Raw genomic sequence first — 17,095 nt, 5'->3', positions numbered from 1 at the left:
AAAAAAAATAAATAAAACATTATTACGGTCAATTTTATGTGTTACCTTGGCGGGGCCACAGGGTCTAGATATTTGGCCAGTCATTCTGGATGTTTCTGTGGAGGTGTATTTTGGATGAGATTAATATTCAGATTGGTGGAGTTTGGGTAAAGCCGATTGCCCGCCATAACGTGGGTGGGTCAGACCCAATCAGGCGAAGGCCTGAATAGACCAAACACTGGCCTTTCCCGAGAAAGAGGGAATTCTGCGAACACATGGCCAATTGGACTCAACCTGCGTTTATTCCCTGAGTCTCCAGTCTGAAGCCTTACCCTATCAGGTTAAATCTCTCTCTCTCTCCATCTCCCTGTAAATATATTCATATCTGTTGGTGATGGTTTTCTGGAAAACCCAAAACTCATACAATCACATGCAAACACAGTGCCAGGCCCTCTGTCAATACTAAGCGGTCCTAAAGCTGGGGCCAAAGTGAACTAACGCCACCCCTTTGCAGGTGAGGGGATGGGGGCTCAGGGAAGCTGCGGGCTGGCCTTCTGTCCTGGCAGAGGGGTAGAGAGCTTCGGGGTGAGTCAGAGCAGTTAGAAACCGTGCTCTGCTCTTCAGTCATCTGATGAATGGGGAGAAGTCCCTCCCTGGGGGGCTGTTTTGCAGGTGAAATGGGGAGACGTCTGCCAGGCCGTTAGGAATCGGGAGCTGTTAGAAGTGGGCTCAGAATCAGAATCGCACCCTGGGCTCGCTGCCCCCTCGGCCCCCATCTGAGGGCCATGAGGTCGGTGGCCCCTGATGCTCCCGGGACGGCTGGCTCCTGCAGGCTGCCCCAGGCCTGGTGCTGCCTGGCCCCTTTCTCCTTTCCTGGGAGGCTGTGACACACGGGCCGGGCGGCGGTGGCGTTCGCCCTCTGTCGCCCAGTCTGCGGTGAGGCTGCTGTGTAACTGTCCACAGAACATTAGCTGCACATCACAGAGTTATGTTCCATGGCGCAATGTATTCCCCAGACGGATGGGAGGGCGAAGGGTGGAGGCGGGGAGACCCGGCCGCCTTGCTTTGGCTGGGCTGGAGGCTGTCATACAGGTGTTCCCGGGCAGTTTAGAACCTCCTGTCCCCAAGACCCTGGGGCAAGCCCCCCCCCATCCTGCCTCCCTCTCCAGCTTTCCCCTCTACTACCTAAACGACATTGGTCTGGGTGTCTGAAGGACACCAGGCAAGGGCTCAGAGGTGGCCCAGGAGCCTCTGAGTGGCCCTGTCACCTGGCCAACTACTTCCGCTCGGGCCCAATCTGCAGTATCCGCCCTAGCTCTGCTTTACAACCTTGGTGGCAGAGTTCCTTGCTTTGGACAAACCTGTCCGGGAAGGAGGGGAAAGGCGCCCAGGAGACCTGGTTTTACATTCAGAGAGCTGCCCCCTCCACGCCATCCCCCTTTCCCCCACCAGGGCTCAAGAGGGGCTGCAGAACTAGCCTGGGAGGATCTGGACGGAGCCCCTGGTGCTCCCAGTGTGACCTTGGATGTGCTGCCCCGCCTCCCTGGGCCTCAGTGTCTTCCCCTTTCAAAGGAAGGTGTCAGTAGTACCCAGGCCACAGGTTGAGGCAACATTAAATCAGTGAGTGCAGGAGCCTGGAATGCAGGCGCTGCTCCCTGGGTGATAGCAGTTGGTGGCTTACCCCCACCCCAACCAGCCAAAGGATGAAGGAAGCTGTTCTCACTCAAGTTCAGAGTGTGTAGGGGAAGGCTGTTCCCACCCTTCCCGGTGCAGCCAGGTAGGTGGCTCCCTGTTTGGCCATTAGTGAACCCAGCAGATTTTCTGGTGGCCTTTTCCTTCTGAGCAGAATGGCAGCAGGCAGGGCTGGCTCAAGCAGCTCGGTCCCCCAGGGAGAGCCAGGATGCTGCCTGCTCTCCCCCCACTGGAGAGCAAGGCTACGTACCCCGGCCTTGGATGGAGTGTAGCCCATGGAAGCTGGGCTTCAGCCATTTTGCAGATTCCCCCACTTTCCAAGAAGGTCTCCCACCAGGTGAGAGTGGAAAGGTAGGGGAGGGGAAGAAGCAGGAGCCAGTTGTCCCAGATCAAGGCAGGATGCGGTGGAGAGACCCCCGCCTGGTCCGGATGCTCTGGCCCCTAACAACGGGAACAGAGGTCAGACCTAGAAAGGCCACCAGCAAGAGGACACCGTCGGGCAGGGAGGTGAGGGGGAGGGGCAGATGGGCAGACCTCACACCCCATCCCACACTTGGCACAACCACGGCCAGGTCTGGACAGCGACAGGCGGGGCGGGGCAGGGTGGGGGGGGACCGGAGCTCCGAATTCCACAGAGATTGAAGTTTTAACATGAATCGCAGTAAGGATGGGGATGAGACAGTTGTAATAACTGGGCGAGGGCTGAAATGTACATAATTTGCCCGAATGTCGACAGAGGTTGGGGGGGGTTGTAGGGACGCGTAAAGCCATTTCCCGTGTGTCTCTAACAAGTGGAGATGCCTCAGGAAGTGGACTGAGCGTATTTGTTTGTTTAATATTTATCTTATTATTGTGCGCTTTCCTTGTGGGCAGAGATGTTCCTTGTCGGAGCATCACAGGCCTTTAATAAAGGCTGGTATCGTGGATTCGTGAATGGGCCTTGGTTCTCTGACCTTGGAGCCCTGGGCAGAGGGACTCAGAGGAAAGATATCCGTGGCTGCCTTCCTCTCGCTGTGGCTGCACTCACGCTGTGTCTGTCTCGGCCAGGGCCGGATGGAGGGGTGCAGGAGGTACGGAGGAGTCTGGCTTGTGTCTCTCATACTCAAAGCATTCGCCAATGGCATTCTTGAAATTTGTGTGTCACTGGTGAAGGCCAGAGGGGACAGAAAGGAAGCATCTTTCAGCAGTGGGGTGGGCCCTGCCGTCGGGTGTGAGTGGGGGAGGGGAGGGCTGACTGCACCCCCGAAAAAGGAGGCTACCCACCCACAGGGCCCAGGCCCTGGGAGGAGCCTGCTCTGGGCAGAACGTTGGGGAGCAGAGCACAGGCCCCTTTCTCTCCCTCTGCCTTTCCTTCCCTATTCCTTTTATTTATTTTTTTAATTTGTTTTTTGAAAAAGAGACAGAGAGCAAGCTGGGGAGGGGCAGAGAGAAAGAGGGAGATACAGAATCAGAAGAAGACTCCAGGCTCAGAGCCAGGGCTTGAACTCATGAACCGTGAGATCATGACCTGGGCCAAAGTCAGATGCTTAACCGACCGAGCCACCCAGGTGCCCCTTCCCTTCCCTATTCCATTCTCATTTTCCTGGAAAGCCTGGGCTGCAGAGAGAAAAGGGCACTGCAGCATCTCATGAGCCCGGAGGCCAGCCCCGAGGGCCACAGAGTCTGGAGCCCCGGGTCTGCGGTCTAGTGGCGGGAGCCTCCAGCTCTGCCAGTGTTAAACCCCCACCCGTGTGCCCGGAACGGCTGGAAGGGACAGTGCCTGGTGGCTCCCTTGCTGGACCCCGGATCCTCAGACACTTAGGACGTCCCTTTCCTCTTGTGAACAGCATCCGCAGCTGCACGCAGGCACGAGTGTGCACACACACACACACACACACACACACACACACACACACACACACACTCAGGGTCTCAGAGACTGGATTGGGTTTCTCATCTGCTCCAAGCCACACCTTTCTTGCTTTTCTGGCCTCAGTCCCTTGGTGAGCTGCTGTGATCACCTCCAAGGGCTACTGTCCAGGCCCCTCAGCTGGGTGCCTGCCCTGTCCTCCACCAAGGTGACACCCCTGGGGGGGTGTGGGGGGCCAGGGCCAGGCCGGGCTGGTGAATCCATCCCCACTCCCCACCCCCGACCCCCAGAAACCCCGGCAGCCATGAGATGTCATCATGGCTTGTGCTGAGCGTGACTGTCTCTTCCTCCCCGGCCTGCTCCCCCCCACCCCCCTGCACCAGCCAGCCTGGCAGCCTCTGCCCAGACTTGCCCTGCCCCTCCGGGGACTCAGGTGCGGGGTGGGTGCTGGCCCTCCGTGCACAGAACTGCCGCTTTGCCCTCCCGACGTGGGCTTCGTGCTCCGGAGCGGCTGGAGCCGCAAGGCCAGGACAGAAGCATGTGATCCTACAAGAGGTATTTTTAGCTTTCTCATTAACTGAGTGCTTTCAAATTAGCCTTCTATTAACCTCAAAGGAAAATGAAAGTGTGTTTTTTTTTTTCCTTCCCAGAGAAAGTCTCCTGTGAAGAGAAAGCTTTCCATGATCACCTTTCATGCGCCTCGAAGCCCTAATGAAGTTGGAGTCTCTAATGTCTAACTTGATGGAGTAATTGGTCCAGGGGCTTTCCTGCAATGGCGAGGAAGGTGCTGGTGAGCGGGGAAGTGCTCTCTCGCTTCTCATCAAACAGCCTTCGTTTCCGTCTCCCCTTTTCTCCACCAGGGACCAACCCCACGACGTCCCTTCCGTCACTCAGGAAGCGCCCACGATACCCGCCCTCCCTTCCGGTCTCATCGGGTGGCATTGCCTGCTTTGCTGCTGATCCCAGACTCACACGCAGGTGCTGGATGTCTCCGAAGCAGTGTCTGGTCCTCGAACCTGGAGACCAGGGTCACAGAGGAGGCCCCCTGACTTTGGTGGTGTCCCTCAAGGTGCACTTATCGCTCTGCACCCAGAGTTCACGGAGAGGGGAATAAATAGCCTTGCAATTTCCCAGCACAGTCAGGGAGCAAGTCCAATGAGGCTAATCCAATTTCCACTCTCCACCCCCCGGGGTGGGAGGAATCTGCCCGGCCAGGGTCACCTGCCAGCCGGCCTCTGTCTCAGGACTTCGAAGGTGGCTCTGCTGGAGGGTGAGGAGGGGGCGTGTGGTCCGGCCACCCCGGGGGGATCCGAGGAACCCGCGGCTGGGAGTGGGTATCAGCTAACAGACACGAGGCAGCTGCCGGACCACCCGCGCTCCCTGGGGAACCGGAAGAACGGCAGGGCTGCTTCCGAAGGGCTCAGGCCAGAGTTTGGATCCTTCGTCCATCGGTCCAGCCTGTTGATAACTCCAGGACTTGACACCTCTCTGCCCCCGTCCTTTCCTGACCCCTCTCCCCGTCCCTGTAGGTGCTCACCTCTGACTACCTCTCCACATCCCACCTCTGTCTCCTCCCTCTCTCCCCTCATTGGCTGGTCTGTGCCTTCTAGAACCATCTTGCTGGAGAAGGGCTCCCTTCCAACGAAGGGTCTGCCCTCCCCAAGGGGCTCACCTCTGGTGAGGCGGCTGGATTACTGGAGCCTGAGGAGACAGTAGGCCTGGGGTTTAAGTGACCGGAGAGAAGATCACGGGGACACACACACACACACACAGGACCGCTGCACCTGCAGCTCCTGCCGGCACATCCCCGGGCTCTTGGCTGTCCTCATCTGCAGGCCGCTGCAGGCTCCTGCCATTTCAAAATTGAAATGTCAGAAAGCAAACTCACTGCTCCGCTGTCAAACGGCTTCCTTCTTATTTCCTACTGGGTTAATGGGGTCACCGTCGGCCTGTCACCCAGGCCAGAAACGTACGAGTCATTGCCGACTCTTCCACACCTGCCAGTCACCGAGTCCCGTCAGTCCCCCTCTGCGGGGCCCTTCTGCCCTGTGCCCCAGCAGGGCGCAGCCAGTCTGGGCTCAGGGCATCTCCGTGGTCCCTCGGCTCGTCTTCCCGCCATGAAGCTTCATCTCCCGAGTCCGTTTCCCTCTCTGCAGCCACAGGGCTCGCTCGGAAATGTGCTCGCTTGCTAACAGCTGTCAGTGGCTCCTGATCACCTTCCAAGAAGTTCCTGGGAGGGGTACCTGCCCATTGGTTCAGCTTCATCCCCGGCCACTCTCCCCCTGCAAACCTGCACCCGGCCAGACCCAGCCAGCTGCACTTACTCAAATGTCCCTGGCCACTTGTCACCTCTGGGCTGTACACAGTGTTGCCTGTAATAGGAATGCCCCTCCCTCCTTGTCCAGCCAGTGAACTCCTATTCACTCTACAACCCCCCTTCGAATATACCCTCTTCCGGGAAGCTGTTACAGCTGAGCAGTTCTTCACGAGGCCTAACTGCCCCCGGATTTGCCCCCGATTTCACCGTTGGCCACACGGAGGCTCTGGGGACACGGAGGCTCGGGACGGGCGCTGCCTCGGGCACTCAGGTGCAAGAACCGCATTCATTAGCCTCAGCCAAGGGTCAGTCATCCTGCCAGGCTTTGCAGACACAGCCAGACAGGTTAGTGTCTTCAGTGACCCTCAGTATTCTCACTCTCCTTCTACCCTCCTGTCTTCTTTCTCCATCTGGCATCTTCTTAGGGGGATGGAGCCCTGTGCATGGAGCTGCTCTGGGGGTCTGGGTTTGCCTTTCTAGACTTGAGCCTCCTGTAGTCCCTTCCTCCTCTGCTGCTTCCTATTTTTTCTCCTCCCCTTCCTCCTCCTCCCCTCCTCCCCTTCTCCCTCCCTCTTTCTCCTCCCCTCTTCCCCATCCTTCTCCTGCCCATCCTCCCCTCCCTCCACCTTCCTCCCTCTCTCTTCTCCTCCCCTGCCTCCTCCCCTTCCTCCCCATCTTCCTCCTGCTCCCATCCTCTTTCCCTTCCTCCTCCTCCTCCTCCTCCCCATCTTCCCCCTCCTTCCTCCCTCTCTCTCCCCTTCCCACTTTGGTGACAGTGACATGGCCCTCCCATCCTCCTGGCCTGCAGACCCCTGTGCTCCCAGCCCCATCCTCCAGCCCTCATTAACACTTCCACCAGAGCTGGGTGGGGAAAGAAGAGCGTGGAACCCTGTTTTACTCCTTAGCACTTCAGGCCAGAGGTTTGGAGGGGAGGAGGCTAGGCCCACTGGGCATCAGAGCCTGGTGGATTGTCTACTTCCCGTCTGTCTGTTGGGCCCCTGCCCTCGCCTCCCCCTCCACCCTTCATCCGTGTGCGTCTACTGGGGCAGGCAGCAGCATGGGCGGGGCTCATTTTGAAAAAGCTTCAGACGTAAAAATCTAGTCTTAAAGTCAGGTAGGGGGTAATTAGTCACATCTCAAAAGAAGTCTTATGTTTCAAAAGGCTCTGCAGCAGGGAGCCCATAATTAGCTGGGTCCCCTGGAGTACTGGCATCGGAGCCAGACAGCTCGGCCAAGTGGCATGCCTGTGTGCCCCTGGCCCCAGGCCAGCTTCTTTTCCTTCCGGTGAGTTGAAGATGTTTTCCTTCCTTCCTTCCTTCCTTCCTTCCTTCCTTCCTTCCTTCCTTCCTTCCTTCCTTCCTTCCTTCCTTCTTTCCTCCCTCCTTCTCTCCTTTCCTTCCTCTCTCCCTTCCTCCCTTTCAGCCTTTCTGCCTTTCTGCCTTCCTTCCTAATTAATTTATTATCGTGCCTCCTCACTGATGGTCCTTTACGGAGGCAGAAAACCAAGGTCACACCTGCACAGCCTGAGCACGGAGAAGACAGGACCCAAGGAGAATGACCGCACTGGTCATTCTGTCCAACAGGTGTAACCCTTTCTTCCTTAGTAAGAAAACCTCTGTTATATTGGGGAAGGTCATGAAACCAGCGAAAACCCTCATTTTCTGACATCCTAAGCACCTAGGGCCACAGGACCAAGTTCTGTTCATGGGATGTGGGGGGCTGTGTTTAGTGGGACTTCTGGGCAGGCAGCTCAAGGGAAGCTGGCTTAGCTGGGAGGACCTGCCTCCCTTTGATGCCCTTCCCACCGTCTCCCTCCCTCCTGCCTAGAAGGTGATGGCTGGAGCTCCAGCAGCCATGGTGGACCAAAAGGGAGCCTTGAAATGAAAGCTCTGCAGGGGGCTGGTGGAAGTAGAAAAACAGAGGGCATCTGCGTGCCAGGAACCACGAAGCTGCCTTACTCTCCCCAGATCCCTTACCTCCGCATCGCTTTGATGTAAGGGGGAAAGAAGCTGCCATCTCGGCTAAGCCACCGTTAGTTTGGATTTTGTGTTACATGCAGTGGAGTCTAATCCCAGCTCATAAATTCATTTTCATGACTCTCGTCTTCAGGACTACACCACCCCCACAGCCCGGAGGTAGAAGAGAGACTGTTGGTGTGCCCACTGTCTGCGTTTACACCCAAATTATAACTTCCCCTAAATCTATTGTTTTTCACCCACTGCCCCAAATTTTCCTTGTGGACTCATGGCTGTGGGCAACCTGCAAAACGCCAGGGAAGACTCTTTGAAAAGGGGGATCTAAGTCTTTTCTGGGGCCATATCCCTCAGCTGGAAGCATCTTGCTGGGAAGTGCCTTGAGGAGGAAGGGACCCCTACCCTTCTGAGATTCACTCTCTCCCTGTGGCCACGCCCACTCCTCCAGGCTCCACCCACCACTTCCACTTTACTCCTTGACTTTTCCAGGCACTGCTCTTTGCTGAGCAGCCACCCAGGACCTGGCTCTTTCACTGGGTGTGCTGGGCTGGGCTCAGGCTCTGTGCCTTTTAGCCTGTGCAGACCCCATTTCCTGCTCCCTCCCCTCCCTACAACCTGATTTCCATATAGCTCTTACCATAAAAGGAATGAGTTGGATTGATCTCTGAGACTCCTCCTGTTCTCAGTTGCCAAGAGGGAATGAGGTCGGACCCAGAACGCCTACGTGCTACCTGGATTTTAGCTGGGACTTTGACTGCTGGGTTGCTACCCCACCCCACCCCACCCCCCACCTCCAGGGCCCCCCTATTGGTTACACAGCTGCAGGGAGGCAGGGAGGTGGGTGGTCTCTCCCTAATCTGGAAAGTACCTCCTCAATTGGTTTCCAGGGGACCCCTTTCCTTGGAGCCGGAATGGAAGAGGGAGGAGGTGCGGAGCCAGATGGCCAAAGTTCCCAAGCTGTCCGGGCAGGAAAACCGTGGAAGAGTGGGTTTTAACACTTACAACATCTTCCGGAACCCTCTGGCTGGCAAACGGTGTTAACAGGCCTCTGAGGGGCCCACAAAGGAGGGCTCGAAGGCCGCACCCGTTAGAAAGAGCCGCATTAGCAGAGATGGTCGTGAGCCTGTGGCTTCGAGCAGTCCCCGGGTCGGGCTGGGCGCTTCCTGATTTCCTGGCCTTCCTGGATGGATTTCTCAGCGCGTCCTGGCGTCGATACTTGTGGGCTTGACTTGCCGTCTGGGCTCCGATGATGTAGCTTGTGGTTTTCAATCTACTGGTTCTTTTCAAACGATCTGGGTGCTCCCTCTCTTGTTCCATCACTGGCTCCCTTCAGCAGTTTTGCTGCTCAGAGGTGGGTGGGTTATAGCCCTTCTGCTCCCAGAGCAGCAAAACGCTGGCTGGGAAACTGTCCTTGTGTCCCCATCATGGGGTATTAGCATAAGCAGTGACTATGTCCCAGGTCCCCGGATGTCACTCAGTGGCCTGTTGTGTAGGAAATATTTGCTCTTAGTTCGAAGTTGCAAGGGAGAGTATCCGGCCGTGGCTCAGGTTCTGCACTGACCCTCAGGTCACGTCCTTGCCCATCTTGTTAGGATGTCACCTGCTATTCCTTTCCTACGATTGATACTAGTCCTCAAAAATTTTTACTGTCTCCCTTGGAAATGCCTTTTTGTCTTGTCTCAGAGCTCTTCAAAGTAAAGGATTTTTTTTTTCCTTTATAAAATCACACGGCTAGAAGGGACCCTGAAGATAATCTGGTGCAACCTCCTCCTTTTGCATGGGAGAAAACTTGAGGCTCAGAGAGGGAGCTGCCCCAAATTTGCACAGCTTGCTCATAGAAGAGCTGGAGTAGGACTGCTAGGTCTTCCAACCCCCAGGGCTCCGGCTCCAGGCCTGGCTGGAGGGACCGGAGGGGGAGTGTGGGGGGTGTGGGGGGTTGGGGGGTAGGACTACCTTCTCCACCAGCACTTCTGGGGCTCTGATCAGATCCAATTGTTTAAAATCCCAAGTACTGTCACGACTCTAAATTCACTAACCTTCCATCTAAGAACTTTCTTCTCCATGCTTGACCTTAATGATTCATCCTGCTGAGACATTTTTCCATGGGGCCTTGGGCCAGGACTGGGTACCTGCGAGAAGATGCCCCGGGCACTTGTGAGTATGTCATGTGACAGGAGGACTAGCTGGAGAGTGTCTGAGTGAAGCACCACTTAGCTGGATGGCTCTTGGGAAGGACAGGGACAGAGGAGAGACTGGGCTGGGCACTGGGCTGGGGCAGGGACATCTGTAGGCAGAGGGTGGTTTTCTAGGCTGTTCCCCAGGGCTCCTGACACCTCAGGACTGGGGCAGAGGGCCCGAGCAGAAACAAAGCGAGGGGGTCATACAGGCCTCTGAGTGTCGTTGGGGATGGAATGTGCACTTCCTGTGCTCCCAGGAACCATGTGTGGACCCAAGCGATGGGGGGGCGGGGGGGGCAGATGGCAGAAAGATGTCTGTTTCCACAGCACAAGGAGCAAAGCAGGACCCCAGCACCGCTGTGACATTCCTCAGCAGCGCCCTCATCTGGATGGGCATCTGATGTTATTGATTAGAGACTTGGCTGCCACCGTGGGCGTGAATGCTGGGGGTGACGCTCACCATTTTCCAAAGAGAAATACAAGGATCCAGAAGATGATGCAATCACCCCCAAGCGGAGAGACACAAAGCCGCCACCCCGAAGTGGGTCACCCAGGCTCACCCTCGTATCTGGCTCTCTCTCTCTCTCTCTCTTTTTTTTTTTTTTTAAAGAGAAAGGAGAGTAATTAGTCTTTCTTGAGTTCTTTCAACACAGTGACAAAAAGAAAATTCCAGAAAAGAAATCTCTGGTCGTAGAGTGGCAAAAAACAGCCGCATTGTTTGTCCCTTTCAATACGCTACAACTGATAATAACAACAAAAGAAAGCGACTGACTTAGAAGTTTTTTGTGGTCCTTGAATACCATGCAGAGTGAGCCTGGGGAAGCTGATGGAGAGGTTGCAGGCACCCACGTGCGCAGAAGCGCTCTGCACACTCATTGTGTACACGCCCAAGAGCCCCGCGGTAGCCTGGCAGAGGCAGAGACAAAATGCACACCCACTTGAAACCAGCTTGTTGGAAGTTGCCAGAGGCGTGGAGAACAATGGCTCACTCTCTGGGCACCCAGACCAAGCCTTGTTGCTGCTTCCAAAGTGGAAATGTGATACTAATGAAGAATGGAGTCTTGACTTGAAATTTCTTCTCTGTTTGCCAGATACCCATCGTCGGAGCCAATACTCATCACTGGCATACCTGTGAGCCTGGAGTTCAGAGGCCGCCTGTCTGGGAGCCTGGGCCTGCCATGGATGGAGACTTGGAGTTGGGATATGGAAATACTTGTTCCATAGACCGAGGGAAGGGCTGTGGCGCGGGGTGGGGGCAAGGTGTACGCACCGCTGGAGGGTGAAGGGAAGCAGGTGTTCAAGAACGAAGAAAACTCTCAGAGATACAGGGAAATCAGACAGGAGGGGATGGGGACAGCAGTACAGAATAGTTACAAACCTGTTGGGTGGGGACGGAGGGAGCTATCTCTTAAGGGTGTCTCCGGGTTGCGGGGAGTCTGCAACAGAGGCCACTGGGGCTGGATTAGGAAGGAGCAATCCCTCTCTTCTGGAACTATTGGGACGCTTGTATTCAGGGATGATAATGAGGTGTGTCTGCAGTGATGGCAGTAGAGACAGGAAGTTCTGTAGGCATCATGCATGTGACACACACAGTAGGCGCTCAATAAATGCCCATAGAAATTTATGAATACATTGCAGTCGACGCAAATGTACCGGTTTTGCACCAGTGGCTGTAGAGTAACGGCAGCTATTTCAGAGAGTTATGATGGTGATAAAATCAACCAGGCTTGCCAGGGCTCTGAGGTTGGGGGTGTACGTGGTGAGGGGGAAATGCGCCTGACCAGAGAGAATCTCAGTGGCTAAGGAGCTGAATGTCAAGAGGGGCAGCAGGAAAGGAAGTAGGTAAGGATGGAGCAGTTCCTTAAAAGAAGCATCCTTTAGGGCTGTAAAACATGGTGGACTGACTTCCTGAAAAAATACTTCTCTAGGCAAACGTAAAACAAAGGCGCTCCGGCACGCAGGTCACCTCTTGCCCTGCTGTGTCATGGCCTTGGACCAGCAAGGTGGACTGGAAGGATTTGTACAACCTTGATGTCTTGGAAGTGGGGCTAACATTTATTGAGCTCTGAATATGTACCAGCAGAGGGCTAAATGTGTGTATCCCTCCAAAATGTATATGCTGAAACTCTCACCCCCCAGTGTGACGGTACTTGGAGACGGGGCCTTGGAGACGTAATTAGGTTTAGAGGAGGCCATGGGGGTGTGGTGCTGTGATGGGATTTGTGTTCTTACAACCAGGGGAAGAGACCAGAGCCTTCTCTTTCTGCCAGGGAAGGACAGAGCGGAAAGGAGGCCGTCTACAAGCTGGGAAGACCACTCTCACTGGAACTTGACTTTGCTAGCACCCTGACCTTGGACGTCTCCAGAACCTGTGAGAAGTTCATGTCTGATCTTTAAGCCCCAGGTCTGTGGTAATTTGCTGTGGCAACCAGAGCTGACATGCTCGGTCTAAGTGCTTTCTGGGAAGCAACTTTAATTCTTATGTGCCTAGGATGTAGGTATATTCATAATAGCCATTTTACAGGGGTGCCTGGGTGGCTTGGTTGGTTGGGCGTCCGACTTCGGCTCAGGTCATGATCTCACAGCTTGTGGGTTTGAGCCCCGCGTCAGGCTCTGTGCCGACAGCACAGAGCCTGGAGCCTGCTTCCAATTCTGTGTGTGTCTCTTCTCTGCCCCTTCCCCGCTCATGCTCTGTCTTTCTGTCTCAAAAATAATTAAATGTTAAAAAAATTTTAATAATAGCCATTTTACAGATGAGACAGAGAGGCACAGAAGCACAGAGAGTCCATAAGTTAAGAACTGAACACAGGGACACTGGACCCTTCCCCAGAGTTACCTCTTCATATGGGTGCATGGGTGCTGTGGCTCCATTCAATAGATGTAAAGGCCATTGGGACTTAGCCCACGATGCCGCAGTCACCTCCACGTCTGATTCTGGAAGGCATGATACAGGAGTATGTGGGCTGTGGGGACATATGTACTGGGGTTCGGGCTCCAGGTCTGCCTCTTATGATCTGTGCTACCTCAATGTCCTCACCTGTGTGATTCTTGGGGTGCAGGTTAGAGAAAATGTAACACAGAGCGTTTTATATGCTGTGTGACACATAGTGAGTCTTCTCTGAGAAGCCTCTGCTCAGTCAGTCCTGGTCCATGTCCTAAGCAATGCCACCTGGTAGAATTAACCCATTCCTATAGCCTGAACACCTACTTTTTCTTGCCTTGGTTTCAGATGCTTGGAATATCCTTGGAGCTAATACTTGGTATGCCTCTTGTCAACTCCTGCAGTAGATTTCTCCTTGTGAGCCTGAAACAGCCCAGTGATTAACCTCAAATGGACAGTAAGCTTTTGGTTCTTAAGTCACTGGCGGAACCAACTGGGGTCCTGCCTTCCAGGTGGAGCAAGACCCACGAGCGGTGGTGGGTGGAAGAGAAGCGGCATGCAGGCAGGGTGCATCCAAGCAGCTTGGTTTTGCTGGGGTGTAAATTCCAACATGGGGTCTGTACAGGGACTGGGGGGCATTTGCAGCCCACCTAAAGGAGCTTGAGCTTGATCCTGCAGGTGTTGGAAACCTTTGAGGGTGTTATCTAGGAAGGCAAGCGGGTCATGTTAATGGAGCTCATTTTAGTGACTATGGAGCATGGACTGGGGAGAGAGCAAGAGTGGAGGCCAGAGGTTGTTCCGAAGCTCGAGTCAGGGCCCTAGGAGGTCTGGCCCTTTGTTACGTCCAGGGCTCATGTCCCACCTCTCTACCTCCAGCTCGCTCTGCTCCTGCCTCGCTTTCCCCTTGTCATTCATGAAACTCACTAAAGGACTCCAGTCCCACAGACATCTGCCCTTGCTGTCACCTCTACTTGTCACTTCCCCTCGGGCATCTGCATGGTCTTCAGGTCTCCGCCTCGATCCCATCTCACTGGAAAAGGCTTTCCCAAGCACTCTGCAAGAAATAAAACCCTGACCTCATCATCCTCTATCGCCGGATCCAGCTTCCTTATTTTCTTCCTTAGCATTTATTGCTACATGACATACTTATTCATTCATTTATCATCTGTGTCACCCCGCTGAAATGTAAGCCACCCGAGGCTTTTCTCTGCTGTCTTCCCAGAGATTGACACTCAAATATGCATTGAATGAATGAATGGATGAATCAGGGTGATAACATTCCGCAGAGCTGGCACAGCTTGATCTGCAGTGAGCAGAAAGGTAGTTCAGGGCATGATTCAGCTCTGCATTCTTACACTCGGTAAACATTTGATGTTTAGTTCCAAGCACTGAACACCAGTCTCCTCTGTCGGGGAGGGTGGCCTATCATCAGAAATAAACCCCCCAGGAGTCTTTTGGCAGGCACAGTTTGTAGAGACAGCCCTGAACAGACAGTCATGAAGCAACTTGACTCTTGTGATCACAGACCAATGGCTCTTTGTCAGTTTGTGCTTTGTTTCTTCCTGTGATGACACTGTTCTCGAGGAGTGAGTAATTGGAGCCTCAAGGCCACCTTGCATTTTGTGGATAAGCACAGCTCTGGCACGCTAGGTGAAGTGCCCGTATGTGCTAGCTCAGACCAAGAAGTCAATAACTGCTTGACATTCTGGGAAGCAGATGCTCACTGGTAGATCCAACACCAAGGAAGACCTTTCCTCATTGGGCACTAACGTGGTTGAACAATGGTTGCTTTTTATGGAAAATACACTTGAAAAGAATGAATGGGCCCAGGAAAGCTAGAAACTTCTAATTTTGGGGGCAATGCAAGGCAGGTTTGCAGAAATTTCAGCTAAGGAAGGGTAAATACCAGCAGACTTGATGCTACAACCAAAGACGTGACATCAGAAACGATGACATCATAGTTTTCCTCTCTCTTGTAGATACTAGATGAATCAAAGGGACTTATTCCTTAGATGATCCCATAAATTGGAAGACTTCATTGATATATCCCACCCCAGGAATCCTAAAAAGCAGAGTTCCTATGAAATTGTAGGGAATTGAAGAAACCCTCAGAAACTCCATGCTAGGGTCTCCAGGTAACTTACAAGAATTTAGAAAACCATTACCCATGATTAGCTGCGGATAAATTTGGGGAAGCTCTCATTTCTGGTAAGACCTTTTCTTCAACTGGAATCTCAAGTGGCTGATTGCAGATACCTCAAGTGCACTATAAATAGATCTAAAGGAAGGGGGGTGGGAAACAGAATTCTTGAGAGTCTTCTGTTATCAGCATTATGGTGGGAATTTTTCATGCTTTAGCATTTGACTTTCATAGCAACTCTACAAGATAGATATTATTATCCCAGTTTTACAGGTGAGAAACTGTAGCTTAGAGAGGTTAGCAAAATTTCCCAAGGCCATATAGAAGGAAAACCTCCAGACTTTGAGCTCATGCTTCCCCCATTATGCAGTATGACTTCACAACACCCACTTGTATATCTGCTGTCAAATTATTACTAGACTTCAGCTCCAGTATGAGTGTAACCTATAGGTATATGTAGGTGGCTTAAGAGGATTTTTTAAAGTGGATATGATATTAATGCTGATTAGATGTTCAAGCACTATCATTTCTTTTCTTAGAGGAAAAAAAAATAAAGTTTTTTTTTAGTTCCAAAAGGTCTGAAGGAAGGATTGGGTCCTGATGGGATTGTGCTGGTTTTCTCTGAGATATTATACATTCTTTGAGAACACTGAGAACTCTAACACTGAAGTGTTGATCACTTTAGACTCTGATGGCTAATAGTATGAGACTAGTCTTCAAGCTACAAAGCATGGAAAGAATGCGACAAAGAATGGAAACGTCTCCTGCAGCCATATGCCCCAACGTTAACAGTCTTTAGCAGCACAAACTGGGTGAACGTTATACTGTCGATAAAAATTGTATGATGGCAGCTTCTGGATTCTGGTAACAGGGTAGTAACTTAGTCACAGTAACCCTTCTGTAAACAATAGTTATGAAACCTGTACAAACCATAAGAAGGCACAGAAGAGCTATCAAAAGTAGGCAGACATCAGAGAGACTCTACCCTTGAAAGATTAACTCCATGAATGATATTTATGCATTTGAGGCTTTTGGCCTGGATCTCCCAAATCTGTACCTAAATGTAAGTGTTAAGAAGCCACAAATGCACTGGTCTGAGGTGCCAGAGGACAGAGTTCAGGGCTGACTGAAAGTCCCAAACTTAAGAGAGGACTCCTCGAAGGAAGGGTGCCACAGGAGGTGAGCCCCCAAATCTATATTTTAGATGTCCTCACATTCTTGGCCCATCTAAGATATATATATTTAAGGAATACTCAATGGAGTCCAGAGAAAAAAGAATAGCAGCTGGAAATTGAAGGAGCTGAGTGGAGATTTCAGTTGCTAGTGTGATCAACTTTGGAGATTGAATCTGGTCAACTTAATTGCCTGCTAGGATAAAATGACAGAGAACAAAATGGACTCCAAAGATGACAATGTATCTATCATTCAAAGTGTCCAGCGTCCAATCAGAAAATCACTAGACAGGTGAAGAAAGAAGAAAATGTTACTCATGCACACACACATAAAGTAAAAAATCAATAGAAACTGACCACAAGATGATCCAGACATGTAATTAGTACAAAGCATCTGCTATTAATATGTTTAGGGACTTAAAGAAAAATATATACAGTATGAAAGATAGTCAATCTCTGCACAGAAATAATGAACCTGCACTTCTCTTTGAAAACCTTCGTGGCTGGTGTGAGGGAGACAAGAGAGAGGAGGGTTATTGTGTAGGATGATATTCACTATCACTAACGGAATCGCTGCTGTCTATTGGCTCAATGGAATCTTTTTCCTTTCATTCAACTTTAACAAGGAACCTTTCCAACGACACTTGCTTTTGCCTCCTTTGGAGGATTTCGTGGAAATGTGACATTGTGTTGTCATTAAATAGATTCATCGCTTGCACTGCTATAGCCTTAGTCATGTGGTGCTTTTCTACAAAATTTTGCACTGTTTCCCACATTTCCCACATCTTCCTAATCTCGTTTGAAGTGCGGGATTCCTCCGCCTTTTCCTCCTCCTCCTCTGCAGACGAAATCTCCTCCATAACCTCTTGCTGTTGCTTCTGATGCAGACCCGTCAGTTTGTCGGTGGTCGGCGCC

Source organism: Suricata suricatta, chromosome 17 (genome assembly GCF_006229205.1).
Source record: "Suricata suricatta isolate VVHF042 chromosome 17, meerkat_22Aug2017_6uvM2_HiC, whole genome shotgun sequence".
NCBI classification, from domain to species: Eukaryota; Metazoa; Chordata; class Mammalia; order Carnivora; family Herpestidae; genus Suricata; species Suricata suricatta.
The sequence above is the reverse complement of the archived record's forward strand: the minus strand, read 5'-3'. Positions refer to the sequence as shown.